Genomic DNA, 15,032 nt, shown 5'->3' with positions numbered 1-15,032 from the left:
AGACAAATACATTGCTCTTAAGTACTATATCCATAAGCATACATGCACTTTTCATTGTAAGAAAATTTCTTAATAGGTGTAGGCCTTCCTCATTAGGAATTGAGGTGAATAAGGACATCAAGTGTTACTAAATACATGTTCTTAGTATTACTTGGTATGTGATTGAATTTAAAGAGGCATTCCAGGAAATTTTTTGAATCTTTTAGCACAACTTCTACTTCATTTAAAACTGGTCTCACCTACCTTTCAAGAAAGATGGAGTACGGTTCTGTTAGCCATCCTTTGCCGGCTACAATTGGTCTAAAGGGTGGTCTAACTTCATGTATTTTAGGCTGCCCTTGAAATGATGGAATCAAGGGATGTTCAACTGTAAGGAACTGAACCAGTTCTAACGACAAATTTTATCTACGCATACTGTCATTGATATTAATCCTCATCAATTGCTGCATTGTATGTATTTCCACAAAGGTAATGATTTTATATACTTTCTTATCAGACAGCATACGATATAACGAATTAAAATAAAACTCCCTATCCATCACTACTGTCATACCTCCCTTTTCGGGAGGTCTATTAACCAGAGATGTATCTGTCTGGAGATGTTTCAATGCCACCTTCTCTTGTTTAGTTACATTTACATACCTGTTATGTTGGAGATGTTTCAGTGCTACCTTCTCTTGTTTAGTTACATTTACATACCTGTTATGTTGGAGATGTTTCAGTGCTACCTTCTCTTGTTTAGTTAGATTTTCTTACCTGTTATGTTGGAGATGTTTCAGTGCTACCTTTTCTTGTTTAGTTAGATTTACATACGTGTTATGTTGGAGATGTTTCAGTGCTACCATCTCTTGTTTAGTTAGATTTACTTACCTGTTATGTTCGAGATGTTTCAGTGCTACCTTCTCTTGTTTAGTTAGATTTACATACGTGTTATGTTGGAGATGTTTCAGTGCTACCTTCTCTTGTTTAGTTAGATTTACATACCTGTTATGTTGGACATGTTTCAGAGCTACCTTCTCTTGTTTAGTTAGATTTACTTACCTGTTATGTTTGGAGATGTTTCAGTGCTACCTTCTCTTGTTTAGTTACATTTACATACCTGTTATGTTGGAGATGTTTCAGTGCTACCTTCTCTTGTTTAGTTAGATTTACTTACCTGTTATGTTTGGAGATGTTTCAGTGCTACCTTCTCTTGTTTAGTTACATTTACATACCTGTTATGTTGGAGATGTTTCAGTGATACCTTCTCTTGTTTAGTTACATTTACATACCTGTTATGTTGGAGATGTTTCAGTGCTACCTTCTCTTGTTTAGTTAGATTTACATACGTGTTATGTTGGAGATGTTTCAGTGCTACCATCTCTTGTTTAGTTAGATTTACTTACCTGTTATGTTCGAGATGTTTCAGTGCTACCTTCTCTTGTTTAGTTAGATTTACATACGTGTTATGTTGGAGATGTTTCAGTGCTACCATCTCTTGTTTAGTTAGATTTACATACCTGTTATGTTCGAGATGTTTCAGTGCTACCTTCTCTTGTTTAGTTACATTTACATACCTGTTATGTTGGACATGTTTCAGAGCTACCTTCTCTTGTTTAGTTAGATTTACTTACCTGTTATGTTGGAGATGTTTCAGTGCTACCTTCTCTTCTTTAGTTACATTTACATACCTGTTATGTTTGAGATGTTTCAGTGCTACCTTCTCTTGTTTAGTTACATTTACATACATGTTATGTTGGAGATGTTTCAGTGCTACCATCTCTTGTTTAGTTAGATTTACTTACCTGTTATGTTGGAGATTAGATTTTTCAGTGCTACCTTCTCTTGTTTAGTTAGATTTACATACCTGTTATGTTGGAGATGTTTCAGTGCTACCTTCTCTTGTTTAGTTAGATTTTCTTACCTGTTATGTTGGAGATGTTTCAGTGCTACCTTCTCTTGTTTAGTTAGATTTACATACCTGTTATGTTGGAGATGTTTTAGTGCTACCTTCTCTTGTTTAGTTAGATTTACTTACCTGTTATGTTGGAGATGTTTCAGTGCTACATTCTCTTGTTTAGTTAGATTTACATACCTGTTATGTTGGAGATGTTTCAGTGCTACCATATCTTGTTTAGTTAGATTTACTTACCTGTTATGTTGGAGATATTTCAGTGCTACATTCTCTTGTTTAGTTAGATTTACATACCTGTTATGTTGGAGATGTTTCAGGCTACCTTCTCTTGTTTAGTTACATTTACATACCTGTTATGTTGGAGATGTTTAAGTGCTACCTTCTCTTGTTTAGTTAGATTTACATACCTGTTATGTTGGAGATGTTTCGGTGCTACCTTCTCTTGTTTAGTTACATTTACATACCTGTTATGTTGGAGATGTTTCAATGCCACCTTCTCTTGTTTAGTTACATTTACATGCCTGTTATGATGGAGATGTTTCAGTGCCACCTTCTCTTGTTTAGTTACATTCACATACCTGTTATGTTGGAGATGTTTCAGTGCCACCTTCTCTTTTTAGTTGCATTTACATACCTGTTATGTTTGGATATGTTTCAGTGCTACCTTCTCTTGCTACCTAGATTTACTTACCTGTTATGTTGGGGATGTTTCAGTGCTACATTCTCTTGTTTAGTTAGATTTACTTACCTGTTATGTTGGAGATGTTGCAGTGCTACCTTCTCTTGTTTAGTTAGATATACATACCTGTTATGTTGGAGATGTTTCAGTGCCACCTTCTCTTGTTTAGTTAGATATACATACCTGTTATGTTGGAGATGTTTCAGTGCTACCTTCTCTTGTTTAGTTACATTTACATACCTGTTATGTTGGAGATGTTTCAGTGCTACCTTCTCTTGTTTAGTTACATTTACACACCTGTTATGTTGGAGATGTTTCAGTGCAGCCTTTTCTTGTTTAGTTACATTTACATACCTGTTATGTTGGAAATGTTTCAGTGCTACCTTCTCTTGTTTAGTTAGATTTACATACCTGTTATGCTTGGAGATGTTTCAGTGCTACCTTCTCTTGTTCAGTTAGATTTACTTACCTGTTATGTTGGAGATGTTTCAGTGCTGCCTTCTCTTGTTTAGTTACATTTACACACCTGTTATGTTGGAGATGTTTCAGTGCTGCCTTCTCTTGTTTAGTTACATTTACATACCTGTTATGTTGGAGATGTTTCAGTGCTGCCTTCTCTTGTTTAGTTACATTTACACACCTGTTATGTTGGAGATGTTTCAGTGCAGCCTTTTCTTGTTTAGTTACATTTACATACCTGTTATGTTGGAAATGTTTCAGTGCTACCTTCTCTTGTTTAGTTAGATTTACATACCTGTTATGTTGGAGATGTTTCAGTGCTACCTTCTCTTGTTTAGTTAGATTTACATACCTGTTATGTTGGAGATGATTCAGTGCTACCATCTCTTGTTTAGTTAGACTTACTTACCTGTTATGCTGGAGATGTTTCAGTGCTACCTTCTCTTGTTTAGTTACATTTACATACCTGTTATGTTGGAGATGTTTCAGTGCTACATTCTCTTGTTTAGTTACATTTACATACCTGTTATGTTGGAGATGTTTCAGTGCTACCTTCTCTAGTTTAGTTAGATTTACATACCTGTTATGTTGGAGATGTTTCAGTCCTACCTTCTATTGTTTAGTTAGATATACATACCTGTTATGTTGGAGATGTTTCAGTGCTACCTTCTCTTGTTTTGTTACATTTACATACCTGTTATGTTGGAGATGCTTCAGTGCTGCCTTCTCTTGTTTAGTTACATTTACATACCTGTTATGTTGGAGATGTTTCAGTGCTGCCTTCTCTTGTTTAGTTACATTTACACACCTGTTATGTTGGAGATGTTTCAGTGCAGCCTTCTCTTGTTTAGTTACATTTACATACCCGTTATGTTGGAGATCTTTCAGTGCTACCTTCTCTTGTTTAGTTACATTTACATACGTGTTATGGTGGAGATGTTTCAGTACTACCTTCTCTTGTTTAGTTGCATTTACATACCTGTTATGTTGGAGATGTTTCAGAGCTACCTTCCCTTGTTTAGTTAGATTTACATAGCTGTTATGCTGGAGATGTTTCAGTGCTACCTTCTCTTGTTTAGTTACATTTACATACCTGTTATGTTGGAGATGTTTCAGTGCTACCTTCTCTTGTTTAGTTAGATTTACATACCTGTTATGCTTGGAGATGTTTCAGTGCTACCTTCTCTTGTTTAGTTAGATTTACTTACCTGTTATGTTGGAGAAGTTTCAGTGCTACCTTCTCTTGTTTAGTTAGATTTACCTACCTGTTATGTTGGAGATGTTTCAGTGCTACCTTCTCTTGTTTAGTTAGATTTACATACCTGTTATGTTGGAGATGATTCAGTGCTACCGTCTCTTGTTTAGTTAGATTTACTTACCTGTTATGCTGGAGATGTTTCAGTGCTACCTTCTCTTGTTTAGTTACATTTACATACCTCTTATTTTGGAGATGTTTCAAAGCTACATTCTCTTGTTTAGTTACATTTACATACCTGTTATGTTCGAGATGTTTCAGTGCTACCTTCTCTAGTTTAGTTAGATTTACATACCTGTTATGTTGGAGATGTTTCAGTCCTACCTTCTGTTGTTTAGTTAGATTTACATAGCTGTTATGTTGGAGATGTTTTAGTGCTACCTTCTCTTGTTCAGTTACATTTACATACCTCTTATTTTGTAGATGTTTCAGTGCTACCTTCTCTTGTTTAGTTAGATTTACATACCTGTTATGCTGGAGATGTTTCAGTGCTACCTTCTCTTGTTTAGTTACATTTACATACCTGTTATGTCGGAGATGTTTCAGTGCTACCTTCTCTTGTTTAGTTAGATTTACATACCTGTTATGTTTGGAGATGTTTCAGTGCTACCTTTTCTAGTTTAGTTAGATCTACATACCTGTTATGTTGGAGATATTTCAGTCCTATCTTCTCTTGTTTAGTTAGATTTACATAGCTGTTATGTTGGAGATGTTTTAGTGCTGCCTTCTCTTTTTTAGTTAGATTTACTTACCTGTTATGTTGGAGATGTTTCAGTGCTACATTCTGTTGTTTAGTTAGATTTACATACCTGTTAAGTTGGAGATGTTTCAGTGCTACCATCTCTTGTTTAGTTAGATTTACTTACTTGTTATGTTCGAGATGTTTCAGTGCTACATTCTCTTGTTTAGTTAGATTTACATACCTGTTATGTTGGCGATGTTTCATGCTATCTTCTCTTGTTTAGTTACATTTACATACCTGTTATGTTGGACATGTTTCAGTGCTACCTTCTCTTATTTAGTTAGATTTACATACCTGTTATGTTGGAGATGTTTCAGTGCTACCTTCTCTTGTTTAGTTACATTTACATACCTGTTATGTTGGAGATGTTTCAATGCCACCTTCTCTTGTTTAGTTACATTTACATACTTGTTATGTTGGAGATGTTTCAGTGCTGCCTTCTCTTGTTTAGTTACATTCACACACCTGTTATGTTGGAGATGTTTCAGTGCAGCCTTCTCTTGTTTAGTTACATTTACATACCTGTTATGTTGGATATCTTTCAGTGCTACCTTCTTTTGTTTAGTTACATTTACATACATGTTATGTTGGAGATGTTTCAGTGCTACCTTCTCTTGTTTAGTTGCATTTACATACCTGTTATGTTGGAGATGTTTCAGAGCTACCTTCCCTTGTATAGTTAGATTTACATACCTGTTATGCTGGAGATGTTTCAGTGCTACCTTCTCTTGTTTAGTTACATTTACATACCTGTTTTGTTGGAGATGTTTCAGTGCTACCTTCTCTTGTTTAGTTAGATTTACATACCTGTTATGCTTGGAGATGTTTCAGTGCTACCTTCACTTGTTTAGTTAGATTTACATACCTGTTATGTTGGAGATGTTTCAGTGCTACCGTCTCTTGTTTAGTTAGATTTACCTACCTGTTATGTTGGAGATGTTTCAGTGCTACCTTCTCTTGTTTAGTTAGATTTACATACCTGTTATGTTGGAGATGATTCATTGCTAACATCTCTTGTTTAGTTAGATTTACTTACCTGTTATGTTGGAGATGTTTCAGTGCTACCTTCTCTTGTTTAGTTTGATTTACTTACCTGTTATGTTGGAGATGTTTCAGTGCTGCCTTCTTTTGTTTAGTTACATTTACATACCTGTTATGTTGGAGATGTCTCACTACTGCCTTCTCTTGTATAGTTACATTTCCACACCTGTTGTGTTGGAGATGTTTCAGTGCTGCCTTCTCTTGTTTAGCTACATTTACATATCTGTTATGTTGGAGATCTTTCAGTGCTACCTTCTTTTGTTTAGTTACATTTACATACATGTTATGTTGGAGATGTTTCAGTGCTACCTTCCCTTGTTTAGTTGCATTTACATACCTATTATGTTTGGATATGTTTCAGTGCTACCTTCTCATGTTTAGTTAGATTTACTTACCTGTTATGTTGGGGATGTTTCAGTGCTACATTCTCCTGTTTAGTTAGATTTACTTACCTGTTATGTTGGAGATGTTTCAGTACTACCTTCTCTTGTTTAGTTAGATATACATACCTGTTATGTTGGAGATGTTTCAGTGCTACCTTCTCTTGTTTTGTTACATTTACATACCTGTTATGTTGAAGATGTTTCAGTGCTGCCTTCTCTTGTTTAGTTACATTTACATACCTGTTATGTTGGAGATGTTTCAGTGCTACCTTCTCTTGTTTTGTTACATTTACATACCTGTTATGTTGGAGATGCTTCAGTGCTGCCTTCTCTTGTTTAGTTACATTTACATACCTGTTATGTTGGAGATGTTTCAGTGCTGCCTTCTTTTGTTTAGTTACATTTACACACCTGTTATGCTGGAGATGTTTCAGTGCAGCCTTTTCTTGTTTAGTTACATTTACATACCTGTTATGTTGGAGATGTTTCAGTGCTACCTTCTCTTGTTTAGTTACATTTACATACATGTTATGTTGGAGATGTTTCAGTGCTACCTTCTCTTGTTTAGTTGCATTTACATACCTGTTATGTTGGAGATGTTTCAGAGCTACCTTCCCTTGTTTAGTTAGATTTACATACCTGTTATGCTGGAGATGTTTCAGTGCTACCTTCTCTTGTTTAGTTACATTTACATACCTGTTATGTTGGAAATGTTTCAGTGCTACCTTCTCTTGTTTAGTTACATTTACATACCTGTTATGTTAGAGATGTTTCAGTGCTACCTTCTCTAGTTTAGTTAGATTTACATACCTGTTATGTTGGAGATGTTTCAGTCCTACCTTCTATTGTTTAGTTAGATATACATACCTGTTATGTTGGAGATGTTTCAGTACTACCTTCTCTTGTTTAGTTGCATTTACATACCTGTTATGTTGGAGATGTTTCAGAGCTACCTTCCCTTGTTTAGTTAGATTTACATACCTGTTATGCTGGAGATGTTTCAGTGCTACCTTCTCTTGTTTAGTTACATTTACATACCTGTTATGTTGGAGATGTTTCAGTGCTACCTTCTCTTGTTTAGTTAGATTTACATACCTGTTATGCTTGGAGATGTTTCAGTGCTACCTTCTCTTGTTTAGTTAGATTTACTTACCTGTTATGTTGGAGAAGTTTCAGTGCTACCTTCTCTTGTTTAGTTAGATTTACCTACCTGTTATGTTGGAGATGTTTCAGTGCTACCTTCTCTTGTTTAGTTAGATTTACATACCTGTAATGTTGGAGATGATTCAGTGCTACCGTCTCTTGTTTAGTTAGATTTACTTACCTGTTATGCTGGAGATGTTTCAGTGCTACCTTCTCTTGTTTAGTTACATTTACATACCTCTTATTTTGGAGATGTTTCAGTGCTACATTCTCTTGTTTAGTTACATTTACATACCTGTTATGTTCGAGATGTTTCAGTGCTACCTTCTCTAGTTAGTTAGATTTACATACCTGTTATGTTGGAGATGTTTCAGTCCTACCTTCTGTTGTTTAGTTAGATTTACATAGCTGTTATGTTGGAGATGTTTTAGTGCTACCTTCTCTTGTTTAGTTAGATTTACATACCTGTTATGTTTGGAGATGTTTCAGTGCTACCTTCTCTTGTTCAGTTACATTTACATACCTCTTATTTTGGAGATGTTTCAGTGCTACCTTGTCTTGTTTAGTTAGATTTACATACCTGTTATGCTGGAGATGTTTCAGTGCTACCTTCTCTTGTTTAGTTACATTTACATACCTGTTATGTCGGAGATGTTTCAGTGCTACCTTCTCTTGTTTAGTTACATTTACATACCTGTTATGTTTGGAGATGTTTCAGTGCTACCTTTTCTAGTTTAGTTAGATCTACATACCTGTTATGTTGGAGATATTTCAGTCCTATCTTCTCTTATTTAGTTAGATTTACATAGCTGTTATGTTGGAGATGTTTTAGTGCTACCTTCTCTTTTTTAGTTAGATTTACTTACCTGTTATGTTGGAGATGTTTCAGTGCTACATTCTCTTGTTTAGTTAGATTTACATACCTGTTAAGTTGGAGATGTTTCAGTGCTACCATCTCTTGTTTAGTTAGATTTACTTACTTGTTATGTTCGAGATGTTTCAGTGCTACATTCTCTTGTTTAGTTAGATTTACATACCTGTTATGTTGGCGATGTTTCATGCTATCTTCTCTTGTTTAGTTACATTTACATACCTGTTATGTTGGACATGTTTCAGTGCTACCTTCTCTTGTTTAGTTAGATTTACATACCTGTTATGTTGGAGATGTTTTAGTGCTACCTTCTCTTGTTTAGTTACATTTACATACCTGTTATGTTGGAGATGTTTCAATGCCACCTTCTCTTGTTTAGTTACATTTACATACTTGTTATGTTGGAGATGTTTCAGTGCTGTCTTCTCTTGTTTAGTTACATTCACACACCTGTTATGTTGGAGATGTTTCAGTGCAGCCTTCTCTTGTTTAGTTACATTTACATACCTGTTATGTTGGATATCTTTCAGTGCTACCTTCTTTTGTTTAGTTACATTTACATACATGTTATGTTGGAGATGTTTCAGTGCTACCTTCTCTTGTTTAGTTGCATTTACATACCTGTTATGTTGGAGATGTTTCAGAGCTACCTTCCCTTGTATAGTTAGATTTACATACCTGTTATGCTGGAGATGTTTCAGTGCTACCTTCTCTTGTTTAGTTACATTTACATACCTGTTTTGTTGGAGATGTTTCAGTGCTACCTTCTCTTGTTTAGTTAGATTTACATACCTGTTATGCTTGGAGATGTTTCAGTGCTACCTTCTCTTGTTTATTTAGATTTACATACCTGTTATGTTGGAGATGTTTCAGTGCTACCGTCTCTTGTTTAGTTAGATTTACCTACCTGTTATGTTGGAGATGTTTCAGGGCTACCTTCTCTTGTTTAGTTAGATTTACATACCTGTTATGTTGGAGATGATTCATTGCTAACATCTCTTGTTTAGTTAGATTTACTTACCTGTTATGTTGGAGATGTTTCAGTGCTACCTTCTCTTGTTTAGTTTGATTTACTTACCTGTTATGTTGGAGATGTTTCAGTGCTGCCTTCTTTTGTTTAGTTACATTTACATACCTGTTATGTTGGAGATGTCTCACTACTGCCTTCTCTTGTATAGTTACATTTCCACACCTGTTGTGTTGGAGATGTTTCAGTGCTGCCTTCTCTTGTTTAGCTACATTTACATACCTGTTATGTTGGAGATCTTTCAGTGCTACATTCTTTTGTTTAGTTACATTTACATACATGTTATGTTGGAGATGTTTCAGTGCTACCTTCCCTTGTTTAGTTGCATTTACATACCTATTATGTTTGGATATGTTTCAGTGCTACCTTCTCATGTTTAGTTAGATTTACTTACCTGTTATGTTGGGGATGTTTCAGTGCTACATTCTCCTGTTTAGTTAGATTTACTTACCTGTTATGTTGGAGATGTTTCAGTGCTACCTTCTCTTGTTTTGTTACATTTACATACCTGTTATGTTGAAGATGTTTCAGTGCTGCCTTCTCTTGTTTAGTTACATTTACATACCTGTTATGTTGGAGATGTTTCAGTGCTGCCTTCTCTTGTTTAGTTACATTCACACACCTGTTATGTTGGAGATCTTTCAGTGCAGCCTTCTATTGTTTAGTTACATTTACATACCTGTTATGTTGGAGATCTTTCAGTGCTACCTTCTTTTGTTTCGTTACATTTACATACGTGTTATATTGGAGATGTTTCAGTGCTACCTTCTCTTATTTAGTTGCATTTACATACCTGTTATGTTGGAGATGTTTCATTGCTACCTTCCCTTGTTTAGTTAGATTTACATACCTGTTATGCTGGAGATGTTTCAGTGCTACCTTCTCTTGTTTAGTTACACTTACATACCTGTTATGTTGGAGATGTTTCAGTGCTACCTTCTCTTGTTTAGTTAGATCTACATACCTGTTATGTTGGAGATATTTCAGTCCTATCTTCTCTTGTTTAGTTAGATTTACATAGCTGTTATGTTGGAGATGTTTTAGTGCTACCTTCTCTTTTTTAGTTAGATTTACTTACCTGTTATGATGGAGATGTTTCAGTGCTACATTCTCTTGTTTAGTTAGATTTACATACCTGTTAAGTTGGAGATGTTTCAGTGCTACCATCTCTTGTTTAGTTAGATTTACTTACTTGTTATGTTCGAGATGTTTCAGTGCTACATTCTCTTGTTTAGTTAGATTTACATACCTGTTATGTTGGCGATGTTTCATGCTATCTTCTCTTGTTTAGTTACATTTACATACCTGTTATGTTGGACATGTTTCAGTGCTACCTTCTCTTGTTTAGTTAGATTTACATACCTGTTATGTTGGAGATGTTTCAGTGCTACCTTCTCTTGTTTAGTTACATTTACATACCTGTTATGTTGGAGATGTTTCAATGCCACCTTCTCTTGTTTAGTTACATTTACATACTTGTTATGTTGGAGATGTTTCAGTGCTGCCTTCTCTTGTTTAGTTACATTCACACACCTGTTATGTTGGAGATGTTTCAGTGCAGCCTTCTCTTGTTTAGTTACATTTACATACCTGTTATGTTGGATATCTTTCAGTGCTACCTTCTTTTGTTTAGTTACATTTACATACATGTTATGTTGGAGATGTTTCAGTGCTACCTTCTCTTGTTTAGTTGCATTTACATACCTGTTATGTTGGAGATGTTTCAGAGCTACCTTCCCTTGTATAGTTAGATTTACTTACCTGTTATGCTGGAGATGTTTCAGTGCTACCTTCTCTTGTTTAGTTACATTTACATACCTGTTTTGTTGGAGATGTTTCAATGCTACCTTCTCTTGTTTAGTTAGATTTACATACCTGTTATGCTTGGAGATGTTTCAGTGCTACCTTCTCTTGTTTAGTTAGATTTACATACCTGTTATGTTGGAGATGTTTCAGTGCTACCGTCTCTTGTTTAGTTAGATTTACCTACCTGTTATGTTGGAGATGTTTCAGTGCTACCTTCTCTTGTTTAGTTAGATTTACATACCTGTTATGTTGGAGATGATTCATTGCTAACATCTCTTGTTTAGTTAGATTTACTTACCTGTTATGTTGGAGATGTTTCAGTGCTACCTTCTCTTGTTTAGTTTGATTTACTTACCTGTTATGTTGGAGATGTTTCAGTGCTACCTGTTCTTGTTTAGTTAGATTTACTTACCTGTTATGTTGTGGATGTTTCAGTGCTACCTTCTCTTGTTTAGTTATATTTACATACCTGTTATGTTGGAGATGATTCAGTGCTACCGTCTCTTGTTTAGTTAGATTTACTTACCTGTTATGTTGGAGATGTTTCAGTGCTACCTTCTCTTGTTTAGTTTGATTTACTTACCTGTTATGTTGGAGATGTTTCAGTGCTACCTTCTCTTGTTTAGTTTGATTTACTTACCTGTTATGTTGGAGATGTTTTTGTGCTACCTTCTCTTGTTTAGTTAGATTTACTTATCTGTTATGTTGAAGATGTTTCAGTGCTACCTTCTCTTGTTTAGTTAGATTTGCTTACCTGTTATATTAGAGGTGTTTCAGTGCTACCTTCTCTTTAGTTAATTTGCATACCTGTTATGTTGGAGATGTTTCAGTGCTACCTTCTCTTGTTTAGTTACATTTACATACCTGTTATGTTGGAGATGTTTCAGTACTACCTTCTCTTTAGTTAGATTTACATACCTGTTATGTTGGAGATGTTTCAGTGCTACCTTCTCTTGTTTAGTTAGATTTACTTACCTGTTATGTTGGAGATGTTTCAGTGCTACCTTCTCTTGTTTAGTTAGATTTACTTACCTGTTATGTTGGAGATGTTTCAGTGCTAGCTTCTCTTGTTTAGTTAGATTTACTTACCTGTTATGTTGGAGATGTTTCAGTGCTACATTCTCTTGTCTAGTTTGATTTACATACCTGTTATGTGGGAGATGTTTCAGTGCTACCTTCTTTTGTTTAGTTAGATTTACATACCTGTTACGTTGGAGATGTTTCAGTGCTACCTTCTCTTGTTTAGTTACATTTACATAACTGTTATGTTGGAGATGTTTCAGTGCTACCTTCTCTTGTTTAGTTTGATTTACTTACCTGTTATGTTGGAGATGTTTCAGTGCTACCTTCTCTTGTTTAGTTACATTTACATACCTGTTATGTTGGAGATGTTTTAGTGCTACCTTCTCTTGTTTAGTTACATTTACATACCTGTTATGTTGCAGATGTTTCAGTGCTACCTTCTCTTGTTTAGTTACATTTACATACCTGTTATGTTGGAGATGTTTTAGTGCTTCCTTCTCTTGTTTAGTTAGATTTACTTACCTGTTATGTTGGAGATGTTTCATTGCTACATTCTCTTGTTTAGTTAGATTTACATACCTGTTATGTTTTTAGATGTTTCATGCTACTTTCTCTTGTTTAGTTACATTTGCATACCTGTTATGTTGGAGATGTTTCAGTGCTACCTTCTCTTGTTTAGTTAGATTTACATACCTGTTATGTTGGAGATGTTTCAGTGCTACCTTCTCTTGTTTAGTTACATTTACATACCTGTTATGTTGGAGATATTTCAATTCCACCTTCTCTTGTTTAGTTACATTTACATACCTGTTATGTTGGAGATGTTTCAGTGCCACCTTCTTTTGTTTAGTTACATTTACATACCTGTTATGTTGGAGATGTTTCAGTGCCACCTTCTCTTGTTTAGTTACATTTACATACCTGTTATGTTGGAGATGTTTCAGTACCACCTTCTCTTGTTTAGTTGCATTTACATACCTATTATGTTTGGATATGTTTCAGTGCTACCTTCTCATGTTTAGTTAGATTTACTTACCTGTTATGTTGGGGATGTTTCAGTGCTACATTCTCCTGTTTAGTTAGATTTACTTACCTGTTAAGTTGGAGATGTTTCAGTACTACCTTCTCTTGTTTAGTTAGATATACATACCTGTTATGTTGGAGATATTTCAGTGCTACCTTCTCTTGTTTAGTTAGATATACATACCTGTTATGTTGGAGATGTTTCAGTGCTACCTTCTCTTTTTTGTTAGATATACATACCTGTTATGTTGGAGATGTTTCAGTGCTACCCTCTCTTGTTTAGTTACGTTTTTGTACCTGTTATGTTGGAGATGTTTCAGTGCTACCTTCTCTTGTTTTGTTACATTTACATACCTGTTGTGTTGGAGATGTTTCAGTGCTGCCTTCTCTTGTTTAGTTACATTTACATACCTGTTATGTTGGAGATGTTTCAGTGCTGCCTTCTCTTGTTTAGTTACATTTACACACCTGTTATGTTGGAGATGTTTCAGTGCTACCTTCTCTTGTTTAGTTACATTTACATACCTGTTATGTTGGAGATATTTCAATTCCACCTTCTCTTGTTTAGTTACATTTACATACCTGTTATGTTGGAGATGTTTCAGTGCCACCTTCTTTTGTTTAGTTACATTTACATACCCGTTATGTTGGAGATGTTTCAGTGCCACCTTCTCTTGTTTAGTTACATTTACATACCTGTTATGTTGGAGATGTTTCAGTACCACCTTCTCTTGTTTAGTTGCATTTACATACCTATTATGTTTGGATATGTTTCAGTGCTACCTTCTCATGTTTAGTTAGATTTACTTACCTGTTATGTTGGGGATGTTTCAGTGCTACATTCTCCTGTTTAGTTAGATTTACTTACCTGTTAAGTTGGAGATGTTTCAGTACTACCTTCTCTTGTTTAGTTAGATATACATACCTGTTATGTTGGAGATATTTCAGTGCTACCTTCTCTTGTTTAGTTAGATATACATACCTGTTATGTTGGAGATGTTTCAGTGCTACCTTCTCTTTTTTGTTAGATATACATACCTGTTATGTTGGAGATGTTTCAGTGCTACCCTCTCTTGTTTAGTTACGTTTATGTACCTGTTATGTTGGAGATGTTTCAGTGCTACCTTCTCTTGTTTTGTTACATTTACATACCTGTTGTGTTGGAGATGTTTCAGTGCTGCCTTCTCTTGTTTAGTTACATTTACATACCTGTTATGTTGGAGATGTTTCAGTGCTGCCTTCTCTTGTTTAGTTACATTTACACACCTGTTATGTTGGAGATGTTTCAGTGCAGCCTTCTCTTGTTTAGTTACATTTACATACCTGTTTTGTTGGAGATCTTTCAGTGCTACCTTCTTTTGCTTAGTTACATTTACATACCTGTTATGCTGGCGATGTTTCAGTGCTATGTTCTCTTGTTTAGTTGCATTTACATACCTGTTATGTTGGTGATGTTTCAGTGCTACCTTCTCTTGTTTAGTTACATTTACATACCTGTTATGTTGGAGATGTTTCAGTGCTACCTTCTCGTGTTTAGTTACATTTACATACCTGTTATGTTTGGAGATGTTTCAGTGCTACCTTCTCTTGTTTAGTTAGATTTACATACCTGTTATGTTGGAGATGTTTAAGCGCTACCTTCTCTTGTTTAGTTACCTTTACATACCTGTTATGTTGGAAATGTTT

General features: G+C 35.2%; 1 protein-coding gene across 1 annotated transcript in view; it reads left to right on the top strand.

Annotated features, from left to right (window-relative positions):
• RTN4RL1 (reticulon 4 receptor like 1) overlaps nucleotides 1-15,032 on the top strand; it is a 1,043,895-nt gene that overhangs the window by 632,055 nt on the left and 396,808 nt on the right. The gene's annotated exons all lie outside the window — the stretch shown is intronic.

The sequence above is a fragment of the Protopterus annectens genome, chromosome 13.part0, assembly GCF_019279795.1.
Source record: "Protopterus annectens isolate FY-2018-M chromosome 13.part0, PAN1.0, whole genome shotgun sequence".
NCBI lineage: Eukaryota > Metazoa > Chordata > Ceratodontiformes > Protopteridae > Protopterus > Protopterus annectens.
The sequence above is the reverse complement of the archived record's forward strand: the minus strand, read 5'-3'. Positions and strand labels throughout refer to the sequence as shown.